Genomic DNA, 13,940 nt, shown 5'->3' with positions numbered 1-13,940 from the left:
CGGAGGCTGAGGGGTGACCTTATAGAGGCTTACAAAATTATGAGGGGCATGGATAGGGTAAATAGGCAAATTCTTTTCCCTGGGGTCAGAGAGTCCAGAACTAGAGGTCATAGGTTTAGGGTGAGAGGAGAAAGATATAAAAGAGACCTACGGGGCAACTTTTTCACACAGAGGGTGGTACATGTATGGAATGAGCTACCAGAGGAAATGGTGGAGGCTGGTACAATTGCAACATTTAAGAGGCATTTGGGTGGGTGTATGAATAGGAAGGGTTTGGAGGGATATGGGCCGGGTGCTGGCAGGTGGGACTAGATTGGGTTGGGATATCTGGTCAGCATGGACGGGCTGGACCGAAGAGTCTGTCTCCATGCTGTACATCTCTGTGACTCTATGTGGAAGTGCCAGCGTTGGATTGGGGTGGACAAAGTTAAAAATCACACAACACGAGGTTATAGTGCAACAGGTTTACTTGGAATCACTAGCTTTCGGAACTCCGCTCCGTCATCAGTAAGATCATGTTCACCAAAGTTATAGCCAAAGGAGTCCATTGTCATGAAGATGTGATAAAAAATGAAAGTTTTAATCTAAGATTGTTTACTGTATCGCATCTCCCTGACACTGGACTCTTTGGCTATAAGTTCTGTGAGCATGATTTTAACCTCCACACCGCCTGATGAAGGAGAAGCGCTCTGAAAGCTAGTGCTTCCAAGTAAACCTGTTGGGACTATAACCTGGTGTTGGGCAATTTTTAATTCTAAAGGATGAAAGACTTTAACAGCAATCTAGATTTGTTCAATACATTGCATCAGTTGTGTGACACTTTGAACTTTTGCTTTCAATCCTGTGTGCTATGATCCTGCCCCACTAGCTACCTGACGAAGGAGCAGAGCTCAGAAACCTTGAACTTGCAGTTAAACCTGTTGGACTGTAAGCTGCTGTTGAGGGATGTTTAACATTCACTTCCCCCCCAGGCAGCCAGCCAGGATTCCCACGCATGCGCCCTGCTGCTCCTACAAAATGGCGGCGACCCCCGAACCTGTCGCCGAGGTGTAGCCCCCGTCACGTCCGTCCAGTTCTTTGCCAATTCCGAATCAGGAGCATCCGGCCCGGGGTCCCAGACTTCGGCCTGTGTTTGGGAAGCCTCCTCGCTCTGTCCACCTCCTTTATCACCCTCCCGCGGTTTGCAACTTTCTCGCCGGTCACGGACCCTTGCAGTAGCCTACCGTTACAATGCGCATGCTCCGATCAAGGAGCGAACTGCGCATGATCACCTGCATTGAGACTGGGATACAGTCTTGTTCATTGTCAATGCTGAGAAAGAGCCCAGTCATTGACATAACAGTTAGGTTTGATGATTCGATCATGATTTTTTTTTGTAACGTGCAAACAGAGTCTCTGATATTATTTTTGAAAATAATAAAACAAAATTATGAGGTAGATTTCAATTTAATGCTTTCAAAAGATATTTTTTTAAAATCCACATGGAGTCTTAGAGATCTACAGCACTGGAAAACATCCTTTGGCCCATCAGTTAAAAACAACCAGCTAGCTATTAGCACAGAACAGTTAAGCACAGAAACGGGCCCTTCAGCCCACAATGCCAAATTAAACCAATCCCTTATGCCTGCCCGTGCTCCATATCCCTCCATCCCTTGCATTTTCATTTGCTCATCTAAAAGCGGCTTAAACGTCCCTATCATATCGGACTACACCACTGCCCTTGGCAGCATATTCCAGGCACTGACCACTGTGTAAAATGACTTGCCCCTCACATCTCCTTTGATCTTTCCCCCCTCACCTTAAAAACATGCCCTCTAGTATTAGACATTTCAACTCTGGGAAAAAGATTCTGAGCATCAACTCTATCTCCGCCTCTCATAATTTGATAAACTTCTATCAGTCTCCCCTCAGCCTTTGTCACTCCGCAGAAAACAACCATAGTTTGTCCCGCCTCTCTTTATAGCTCATCCCCTCTAATCCAGGCAGCATCCTGGTAAACCTCTTCTGCACCCTCTCCAAAACCTCCACAGCCTTTCTGTTATGTGGCAACCAGAATTGAATGCAATACTCTTAAGTACAGCCTAACCAAAGTTTTATAAAGCTGCATCATAACTTCCCGACTCAATACTCTGACCAATAAAGGCAAACATGCCATATGCTTTCTTTACCACCCTATTGTTACGACACGGAGTAAACTCCCCCACACTAATTTAAAACAGCAACACAGAAAAGATTTGTGTGATAATCTCAGTTCTTAACTTCTTCCTATACAAAAAACATATTGGATGGATGCATCTTATCGATACTTTATCAGTTAAATTCACAATAACGCAATTGTGATTATATTCTTAAGACTTGTAACATATACAATTTTTAAATTAAAAGTCTGTAACACAAGACTCCAATGAAATAGTCTCATAATCTTGTCTGTAAAGCATTCCAAGAATGTAAGAGGATTGTGATCCGTGTACACAACTGTCTCCGACACATTGTTTGTGACAGACACATTAAAATGTTGTAAGGCCAGTAACAAACTCAATAGTTCTTTTTTGATTGTGGAGTATTTCCTCTGCTGGATGTTGCAGGTTTCTTTGAAAAGTAACCAACTGGCAGTTCAATCCCATCCTCATCTTCCTGTAGCAGTACAGCTCCAACTCCTATGTCACTAGTATCAATGGCGACTTTAAAAAGTGTTGTGGTTCTGTTCGCCGAGCTTGGAATTTCTGGTGCAGACGTTTCGTTCCCTGTCTAGGTGACATCCTCAGTGCTTGGGAGCCTTGAGGATGTCACCTAGACAGGGGACGAAACGTCTGCACCAGAAATTCCCAGCTCGGCGAACAGAACCACAACAACGAGCACCCGAGCTACAAATCTTCGCACAAACTTTGAACTTTAAAAAGTGTTGAAAAGTTCGATGGAGCTAAAACTGGTTTGGTGGTTAACATTGCTTTCAAATGGTCGAATGCCTCCTGGCATTGTTCTGTCCACCGAAACTTTGTGTTCTTCTTCAGCAAATCGATTGACGGTGCCACTACACTGCTGAAGTTTGGAAAAAGCTTCCGTTAGAATCCGCTGTGTCCTAAGAATCGAAGCATCTCTTTCTTCGAGGTTGGTCATGGAAATTCCTTGATAGCCTTCATCTTTGCATTCTATGGAGTCAACCTTCCATGTCCCAAGAACGTCACCTCTGCTTTCACAAATTCAGTTTTACTTAAGTTGATCACCAGTTTTGCTTCTTGCAATCGTTCAAAGAGCTCTGCAAACTGTAGCATGTGATACTTCTTTACAATTTGATAGGGACCACTAAACCTGGCTTTGAAGGGATCTCCTATCACTGGTAACAGTACTAACATGTTATCCCATCGGGAAAATGTCAGAGTGTCAGAGCTTTTATCTGCCACCTGCTTCATTTTACACTGTGCCCTCTTGAGATGCTGTTTAGCCATCTCACCTACTCTGTTTAATCTCTCACTCATCTCTGATAAATAATCTAAGGTTGAGTTCTCCGACTTTGGTCCTGTCAATTTTTCTTTAATTTTAAAGTGCCTCTCACTTCATGACCGAATATTAGCTCGAACATAGTGAACTCAGTAGATTCGTTTGGGGCATCTCTAATGGCAAACAATACAAATGAGATCCCTTTATCCTAATCATTCGGGTAATCCTGACAGTATGCTCTCAACACGGTCTTCAAGGTCTGGTGCCACCTTTCTAAAGCTCCCTGGGATTCAGGATGATACGCACTGGATTTAAAGTGCTGTATATACCTAAGCTATCCATAACCGCCTTAAACAGCCTAGTGGTAAAATTTGACCCTTGGTCTGACTGAATCTCTCTGGGTAACCCATATCGTGTGAAGAAAGCTATTAACACCTCTACTACCCTTTTGCCTTGATTCTCTGTAATGGAATTGCCTCCGGAAATCTGTTAGACACGTCCATTATGGTTAACAAGTACTGGTTCCCCCTTTTAATTCTCGGGAGGGGACCTAAACAATCTATTATAACCCACATGAAAGGTTCTTCAACTTTGGGAATTAGCAACAAAGGGGCTGGTTTTATTACTGCCTGTGGCTTACCTACCATTTGACATGTATGACACAAACGGTTGAAGTTAACCACATCCTTGTGCATTCCAGGCCAATAAAAATGTTTTTTGTACTTTAACCAGAGTCTTTCATACCCCTAGGTGACCTCCTACAGGTAGCTCATGTGCTACCCAGAACACTTCCAGTCTGTATGCTACCGGCAACACAATCTGGTGCACATCAGCCCAGTTCTCCTCTGCACTAACCTGCCATGGTCTCCATTTCCATCTTAGGATGCTATCTTTCAGATAATAACCCTCCAGAATATTCCTTTTCGGAGTACGTCTTCTCTTGCTATTGCAAGGCCCTCAGCCTTTCAGGACTAAACACTTTTGTCTCACCCTCTGCCCGTTCAAGTTTTTCTTGCACCATTACATCAAACAGAGTGTCCATTAACTGAACCTCGACACTTCCATCTTTCTCTTTAGTTTCTGCTTCGTGCTGTGACTAATGATAGTGGGATCTGGTTACCACACGGTCTGGGAAAATACCAGGATATTTCAGTTCCCTGGTCTTCCTTAGGCACCTCCACAACAAGGGGTGTCACTCCCACCTTGGATCCTGCCAAACCATTCCTGAGAACAAACTAAATTCCTGAAACTGACACTCTGCCAATCACTCCTACTGTAACTTTCCCAGTCTTGAGTTGGCACTCTAACCTGATCTTACATAGGGGAACGCTAAATTGTTGTCCATCTATCCCACGAATTACCACGCCCTTGGGTAACAGATCAGGAAGAGTGCATATTCGTTCATCTCTATTAGCGACTGGTTAGATCTTGTATCTCTAAAAATTGTAACTTCTTGTCCTTCTCCCCCTGTTCTTTCTGAGTAAACTTTACCCACAGAGGCGAATTCTTTGTCGAGATCAGGTACTAACTCCATACCCAGCCCCTGCCTAGGCTGTGCAATGTCCTGCAGCTCCTCAGCTCTTCTTGGGGTCTCCTTTACTACCTTCACTAATACCACTAGCTTAGCTTCTTTTAGCACATCTTTTCCCACTGTGTCTTTCTTAAATGACCAGCACTGTGACTTTGCGTGTCCCACTTTAACACAGTGGAAACACCTGAGGCCTTTCACCTCCTTTCCTCTCTTGGGCTTTTAAAAAAAATTCTGGTAAATTCTTATCGATGTTCCCTACTTTTGGTTTCATAGTGTAGGATCTCCCTTTCTCCCAATTTCTATTCCTCACAGGACAGAATTCTGGTCTGAAGCTTGTCTTATGCACCAACATGTACTCATCTGCTAATTCTGCTGCCCTTTTCATTTCCCTGAACTTTCTGTTCCACCACATGAATTCTTACCATCTCTGGAAGTGAGTTTTTAAACTCTTCCAGCAGAATAATCTCTCTTAGAGCCTCGAAGGTACTGTTTATCTTTAAAGCATGCACCTATCTGTCAAAATGACAAAGTTTAATTCTTTCAAACTCATCATACATCTGACCTGGTCCCTTCTTTGTGTTCTGAACCGATGTCTATATGCACCTGGTACCAATTCATAAGCACTTAATATAGCTTGTTTAACCTCTTCATAATCTCTTGACCCCTCATCTGACAGCATGGCAAATACCTCACTAGCTCTGCCCACCAATTTAGTCTGAACTAGTGTTACCCATAAATTCTTGGACCACTCCATCTGTTAGCCAATTTTTCAAATGAAATAAAAAAGGCTTCAACATCTTTCTCCTCAAAATGTGGCAGAGTTTTTACATATTTATATATATCACTACCTTCTCTTTTAATCTCCATTCTGTTAACTTGACTTTGCTGACTAAGTTGCAACTTCTCAAGTTCAAACTCTTTCTCTTTCTCCCTTTCTTCTCTCTCTCTCTTTGCTCAGCTAAGAACCTTCTCTCTGTCTTTTTCCTTTCTTTCTCTCTTTTTCCTCTTTCTCTATCTTCTCTCTCTTTTTCTTTCTCTCTCCCTCTCTCTTTCTTTGTTTTTCTTCTAACTCCATTTTTCTCAATTGTAATTCATGGTTTTCTCCCTCGACTGCACTTGTCTGTTTCTCTGACACACCTAAATGTTTGAGTAATTCCCTTACAATTGCAGCGTTACTTTTGTCCTTGGTTAAACCCACATCTAATTTATTTCCTAATTCTAAAATTATGGCCTTTTTCTTTCCTTCTAAACTTTCTTGGCAAATTTGAGAATCATCTTCAAATCCAAGAACCGCTTTATCAATTTTAAGAGCCATTTCTCTCACTTTTAATTTAACAATACAAGTCACCAAAATTAAACAAATTGCCTCACTTGCTGATTATTTAAAGATCTAGGACACTAACCTGCAAGGGTTTAAATCTACTGTGCATTTTCATATGCCCAAATCTATTCAAATCTGTCTAAACCTGTTCAAATCTCAGGTGAAAGTCCCCAACTGTTAAAATATGGGGTAAACTCTGCCCCCCCCCCCCAACTAATTTAAACCAGCAACTCGGAAAAGATATACCCAGTGAGGTAATCTGTTAAATTTTGAGAGGCAAAGAACTATTCCAAAAGTCACTATTTAAAGTAAAAATTGACAACTTTTTTAAAAAATCTAACAGAGAATAATTAACTAACAACTATTTACAACTCCTTTCTCTAACTTTTGCTTTCCCTTCTACAATACTGGTCCAATAAAACCCCCAATTAAGATTTACCAAAAAATTCAAATTTCAAAACCAGCCAGCTGTTGAATCTTCTCTTTGTATCTTCCTCTGTCTTCTTTTCTTCTTCTTAGGGATTGTGTTTCCCAGGTCGTTGATAGATAAAGGTACCTTTAAGAGAGCTATTCTGCAGGCAGTCTGCAGATGTTGGTGGCCAGTTCTTCCCCAACCGATCAATCTTTCCTGGTCTTATAACCCAAAGCATCAGATCATTTCATTGATTTTAATATTGTCAACATATCAAATTCAAACTTGATTGGAGTTCAGTATCTTTGGGCATAACTTGGCTGATTTGAATTTTTTTTGTATCCAAGCAACCCAGCTACTCTCACTGTTCGACCAAATGTTACATTGTTACCTTGTTCAGAACACATGGTGCTGTATCAGGTAGTTCTGCAAGCTTTTAAATCTCTTAAAGGTACAGTACCCCTTACATCTGCATAACACTATCTATTTGTGTGGCCACTTTCAGGAAACTATGGACTAGGACACCAAGTTCCGGCACGGTGGCACAGTGGCTAGCACTGCTGCCTCACAGGACCAGAGACCCGGGTTCAATTCCCGCCTCAGGCGACTGACTGTGTGGAGTTTGCATACTCTCCCCGTGTCTGCGTGGGTTTGCTCCGGTTTCCTCCCACAGTCCAAAATGTGCAGGTTAGGTGAATTGGCCATGCTAAACTGCCCGTAGTGTTAGGTGAAGGGGTAAATGCAGGGGAATGGGTCTGGGTGGGTTGCGCTTCAGTGGGTCGGTGTGGACTTGTTGGGCCGAAGGGCCTGTTTCCACACTGTAACTAATCTAATCCCTCTGTACATCAGTGCTGTTAAAGATCCTACCATTAACTTTATACTTTCCCATAACATTTGATCTCCCAAAATGCAACAGCTCACACAGTTGCCCAGATTAAACTCTATCTTCCATTTTACCACCCATATCTGCAACCCATCTACATCCTTTGATAATCATATACACTTTCCACAACTCCGCCGATCTTTGTGTCATCTGCAAACTTACTAACCCCAGCCATCTCCATTTTCATTGATGTAAATCCCAAACAGCAGAGGTCCCCAGACGGTTCCCTGCAGAACGTCGCTAGCCTTGGACCTCCAGCCAGCAAAAAAAAACCCTTGCACCACGACCCTCTGTCTTCTATGGGCAAGCCAACTCTGAATCCAAATGGCCAAGTCACCATGGATCCTGTGCATCTTAATCTTCTCGATGAGCCTACCATGAGGGACCTGATCCTATGTTCTATTTAAATTTTATATTCTAATCCTAATTTCCAGTCTTGGCCCATAGCTTCATATGCCTTGGCCTTGTAAGTGCATATCTAAATATTTCTTAAAAGTAATGAGAGTTTCTGCCACTACCACCCTTACAGACAGTGAATTCAAACTCTCACCACCCTCTGGGTGAAAAATCTTTTCCTCACAACTCCTCTAACCCCCTACCTTAAAGCGATGCCTTATGGTCATTGATTTCTCCATCACGGGGACAAAATTAGTCCTTCCCCTCAATTTAGACACCTCAATCATGCCCCCTTTCTCTGCTCTGAGGAAAGCAACCCCAGTCCATCCAATCAGTCCTCGTAATCTCCAGCCAAGCAACTTTCTGGCAAATCTCCTGGGGTGGTACAGTGGCTCAGCGGTTAGCACTGCTGCCTCACAGCACCAGGGACCTGGGTTCGATTCCCGCATTGGGTGGAGTTTGCACATTCTCCCCGTGTCTGCGTGGGTTTCCTCCAGGTGCTCCGGTTTCCTCTCACAGTCCAAAGATGTGCAGGTCGGGTGAACTGACCATGCTAATTTGCCTACAGTGTTAGGTGCGTTGGTCAGGGGTAAATATAGTGTAGGGGAATTGGTCTGGGTGGGTTACTCTTCAGATGGCCGGTGTGGTCTTGTTGAGCTGAAGGGCCTGTTTTCATACAGTAGGGAATCTAATCTATCTCCTCTGCACCCTCTCCACTCCTATTACATCCCTTCTATAATGTGGAGTCCAGAATTGTACACAATACTCCAGCTGCGGCCGAACTAATGCTTAATACAGTTCTAACGTAACCTCCCTGCTCTTAAACTCCATGCCTCAGCTAATAAAGGCAAACCTACCATATGCCTTCTAAACCATTTTATCCTCTTTCCTGATACCTTAAGGGACCAGTGTACACACACACCCAATGTTCCTTGATTCTTGGTGCTTCCCAGGGTCCTTCCATTCATAATATGTCCAATTGTCATGTTTGTCCTGGCGTGCTAAGGGGTATATTGGTGTGTGGGGTCAGAAGACATGGTAGAGTGTTAAACAAATGCACCACAACTATCTTCATCAGGAGAAGGTGTATGTAGGCACAGAATTCATAGAATGCTCGCATAGAATCCCTACAGTGTGGAGAGAGGCCCTTTGGCCCAACAAGTCCACTCTGACCCTCCGAAGAGTAACCCACCCAGACCCATTCCCCTACCCGATATTTACCCCGATTACTTCTGTGAACTCCTTCAGCAGACTGATATAGCAAGTGAGGAGGCATTGGGAGTTTTGACATGTTTAAATGTCGACAGATTCCCAGGTATCTGAAGCTGCTGTGGGAAGGAAATTGCAGGGGCCTTGGCCCAAATTTTCGGTTCCTCTCTGGCCACAGCGGAAGTGCCAGAAGACAAGAAGACTGCCAACTTGATTCCACTTTTCAAAAAGGATGGTAAAGATAAAGCAAGGAATTGCAGTCTCACATCTGTGGTCGGGAAGTTCCAAACCTGGCAGTTGCTGCTCTCCCCTGATTGGCTCTCAGCTGTAACAGAATCTAATCTGTTGGAGAGGTGGATGGCCATGGGACACTCCTGCCCTGCCTACCCATGCTTACTTGTCTTCCTGTTGGTCTGTGTAGGCCTTACTTGTGGTGTGACAATCTTGGTAATCAACTTTCCATGATGTCCTCAGCATCACGGGCACCCTACAGTGACTCCAGTCCAAGCTCCAGCCACTCCATAAGCCGCAACTGAAGACACATCTTACGTACGTGGATCACCATGGATACTTAAAGTGTCTCTGTTGCTGGAGGAGCATTCCATGGAGCCAAATCTCCTGCTATTCTGAATTCCACCAATTGCGAGGAAAGTTACTCAACCTTACCCGCTACTCACCAAATCAGATTTCTCGTCCTTTCTCCCGATTCCTAACAAACTATAAGCCACAGAAATAAGCACTTCACATTCTGTCTCCCTCCCAATACGACTCACTCAGTCCCTAAAGCTGGTTTCTAAGCAACTAATCTTCTTATCCTGCGTCCTTTTTGAACCCTGGTATCACCTCAGGAGCTCTGCTTCTGGATTAAGTGAAGGTTCACTCCAGTCCTCTCCTCTCCTCTCCTCTCTCCTCCTGCTGCTCCACTGAGCTTGATCTGGGCCTCGCCCCTCAGGTATTTCTCCAGAAGGTCAGCTGCCACCATTCACCCCAGTGTCACTTCATTCCGCTCCTCTCCCTCTGCTACTCTGACTGAGCGTCCCTTTATTCCATGTTACCTGCCTCTCCTTTACTTTTTATCCAGTCCTGAATATTCCTGGAAATTCCGGGTTCTCTGGGGTTGTGGCTCCTACATTTCACCTTCGGGGAACACATAGGCCTGTAGCTTTTTGAATGTCTCCCACTGTTCTGCTGTAGATTTACACAAAGTCTATTTTGGCCAGATCTGCCTTACTTTAATAAAAACCTGCACTACCCCAATCTAAAACCCTTTTGTTTTTGCTGTTATGGACCAGGCCAGAGTCTGTAGTAATACTTTAAGAAGCTAGCCTAGACCCTAACCTTTTCTTATTTTAAAGGCAGATGTGTAGTGGGTGCTCCAGGTGTGATGCAGCTGGTCAAACCACTCAGCTTTAAGCAAAACAAAATTTATTTAAACACTACAGTTAAAACATGAACGAAAGAAAGCAGAATTTAGAATAACAACTACAGGAAAACTTGACCAATCGATACACTAACTATTACTAATTAACTGTTCCGATATAGCAACATACCATAAACACACCCCTTTGCAAAAAGGTAAATTCAGACACAGATTCTTACAGGCAGGAGAGAGATTTCAGAAGAAAGCCAGAGGAATTCTTTACTGAAGCTTGCAACTCTCCTGGATTCTCACAAGTTGTGACTGGTACAGCTAAAGACAAACTAGAAAAACCTAAATTGGGAGAACTGGCCACTCCCCTTCCAGTGTTAAACTAGACTCTTCAGCATCTCTGCCTTTATGACCCCGCTTCAAAAAAAAACCAAGGACAAAAGTAACCTTTTTTAAAATGACAGCATTGTCACACCTCCCCCTTAAAAAAAAACGAACCAACAATATACAAAAATGGCTTCATTTTAAAACCCTTAATCTTACTCTGTTAGTACACGACAAGACATATATATTACATTAACTCTAAGGCAGGCAAACATTCACTATGACATTCTATTTTAGTCTGTTTACTCTTGACAACAAACGCCTCAATTTTTCTTTATGCAAGTCTTCACAACACATCGGCAATTAAGTTTTCTCATCCTGCCCCATGTATAATTTTCAAATTGAATGGCTGCAATAATAAGCTCCATCTAAACAGTCTGGAATTTTTATCCTTAAATTATAAGCCCTTAACATGGTTTTTAAAGTTTGATGTCATCTTCCTAATGCTCTGTGTGATTCTGGATGGTATGCAGTGGATTTAAATTGTTTTATTCTTATGCTATCCATAACTTCCCTGAATAAATTTGTGTGAAATTTGACCCTTGATCTGATTGTATCTCTGTGGGTGGTCTATATCTAGTGAAAAAATTGAGTAACTCCTCTACAATTCTTTTAGCTGTGATATTGTATAACGGAATGACCTCTGGAAACCTAGTGGACACATCCATTATTGTTAATAAATACTGCTTCACATTTTTTTTTGTTTTAAGTAGGGGTCCGATGCAATCAATTGAGGCCCTTGTAAAAGATTTCTCAAATGCAGAAATTGATATTAAAGGTGCTGGTTTTATTATGGCCTGAGGTTTTCCAACTACCTGACACATATGACATGTCTGGCCAGTGAAAATGTTTTTGCATTTTCTTACCCCAAACTGACCTCCTACTGGTAACTGATGTGCTACCTGTAACACCTGGTAATAACCCACTGGTAATACAACTTGATGAATGTCTGCCCATTTCTCATCTGCCTAAATATGCGATGGTCTCCATTTCCTCATCAAGACATCATTTTACAGGTATTACCATTCAGGAATATATTCAGATTCTTCTTCCAGATGTGCTTTTTGATACAACTGCTTCAGTTTTTCATCTTTCTGTTGTAACTCAGTTAATTCCTCTGAGTTAAAAATATCCACTTTGTCATCCACCTGTTCTTGTTTTGTCTCAATCCTTCGATCAAACATGGTCGCTAATAATTCTACTTCAACTTCCTTATCTGTATTTTTCGATTTCTCCTCCTGTTTCAGCTGCTGGCTTTGTGACCTTGTTACCACAGAGTCAGGAAAATTTCCAGCGTATACTTCATGTAATAACTCAGTTGTCTGATTCTCCACTGGCTTTTTGTTTTCCTCTGTATGATTTTAGCATGAAGCACCACAGCTAATCTGAATTTTGTTTGGAATTGTAACTTTGAGGAACTGAAATACATTGACACAGGCAGAGGAAAACATACAGACATATGCCCGAAGACAGAGGCCAGAGGAGAGACAAAGGCCTCGAGCAAGGATGTCAGTAAGTTGTCTGAGTTCTTGTTTGCCACTTGCATTGCAAATTTGACCATGCTAAATTGCCCATAGTGACCAGGGATATGTAGGTTAGGTGGATTAGCCATGGGAAAAGCAGGGTTACAGAGATAGGGCAGGGGTGGGTGGTTCTGGGTGGAGTGCTCGTCAGAGGGTCAGTGTGGACTCGATGTGCCGAATAGCTTGCTTCCACACTGTAGGGATTCTATATTTCATATATTCTATATTTCATATATTCTATGTTCTGGATCCTTGTGAGTGAATGAAAACAAGGGTAATATTTGTTCCCTGCAATTGATAATTACGTCTGTGGAAATATGATAAATGTCAGGAATCCAGATATAATCAGCAGTGTTCAAAACTAATAGGGATCTCTCAATAGATTTTAAAACCAGCACATTTAACCACAATCCCGATGCAAAAATCAGAAATGGCCACTCAAATCCAGTACAGAATTTAGATATATCATCTGAGGACTCCCCCAGAACAAAGATTCATAAACTTTTGAGGGAAGCAGTTTCTCCTTGCCTCAGTCCTAACCAACTGGACACATTATCTGGAGAATGGGAGCCCAGTTTTTGGGTGCTGCAGCTGGGAGGGAGAAGTGTTACAGCAACTGAGAGGTCAAATGTCAAACTGTCTCAGATTTTCATCCTTTTTAAACAGCAGCACTGAGAAGTGAGAGGCACGAATAGAGGGAGAGAGTGAAAGAGGGTGAAGTGAACACCGAAAAAAAAAAGAGACAGACATAGAGAGTGTGGCAGACACTGAAAGGAACAGATACGTATGATTGTTGACTGAGATTGACAAACAGAAGAAAAGAAATAAGGACACACATTTAAACAGAGCCTTTTCCTACCTGAGAATGACAAGAAGAAGTCAAAGAACAATGAAGTATTTTTGAAGTGTCACCATCTGTTGTAATCTATTCACGGAGAGAGAGAGAGAGTTGGGTAAAATGCTGTACAACAGGTAAAAAAAATTTGTCTTGAAGAGTTACATCCTGAATTAACTCCACACAGGCTGGTATCCCATCACCAAGTCACACATGCATTGTACTGGTTTTATCAGAGCCAAGTGTCAGAGTGAGCAGAACCTCTGACACACCTGTTTATGCCTGTCAGCCAGGGCTCCCTGAATCAACCAGATTAACAGCCCCAATCAGGGAACTCATATTCTATGAGGTCCACCCGTGGTGACCTCATCGCAATCATAACATCCCTCTCCCTCTAAGTCCAAGGACATAGGCCTGTTCTTTCTCTTGTAGCCTGTCCTGGGGCATTTCTGCTCCAAATCCAGTTTCTCTGCCTCAGCCTTGGATAGGGGTATGTGTATGGGACCACAGCCTGCCTCTTGCACCCAGAGCGTCTCGGAAGAAATTCATCCTCTTCTTCAAATGGTAAAGGTGTCAAGGCTGCAACATCTGCCACGTCCATCTCAGGCTTCTTCGACACTAGGCAGAGGGGGACAACAT

At 42.8% G+C, this 13,940-nt stretch overlaps 1 long non-coding RNA gene across 2 annotated transcripts in view; it reads right to left on the bottom strand.

Annotated features, from left to right (window-relative positions):
• LOC122543926 overlaps nucleotides 1-13,391 on the bottom strand; it is a 20,942-nt gene extending 7,551 nt beyond the window's left edge. For both annotated transcript variants that reach the window (XR_006310189.1, XR_006310190.1), the window contains exon 1: nucleotides 13,326-13,391. This is a non-coding gene — a long non-coding RNA (uncharacterized LOC122543926). The remainder of the gene's footprint in view (nucleotides 1-13,325) is intronic.
• Nucleotides 13,392-13,940: the final 549 nt, after the last annotated feature.

This window comes from Chiloscyllium plagiosum, chromosome 45, assembly GCF_004010195.1.
Source record: "Chiloscyllium plagiosum isolate BGI_BamShark_2017 chromosome 45, ASM401019v2, whole genome shotgun sequence".
NCBI lineage: Eukaryota > Metazoa > Chordata > Chondrichthyes > Orectolobiformes > Hemiscylliidae > Chiloscyllium > Chiloscyllium plagiosum.
The sequence above is the reverse complement of the archived record's forward strand: the minus strand, read 5'-3'. Positions and strand labels throughout refer to the sequence as shown.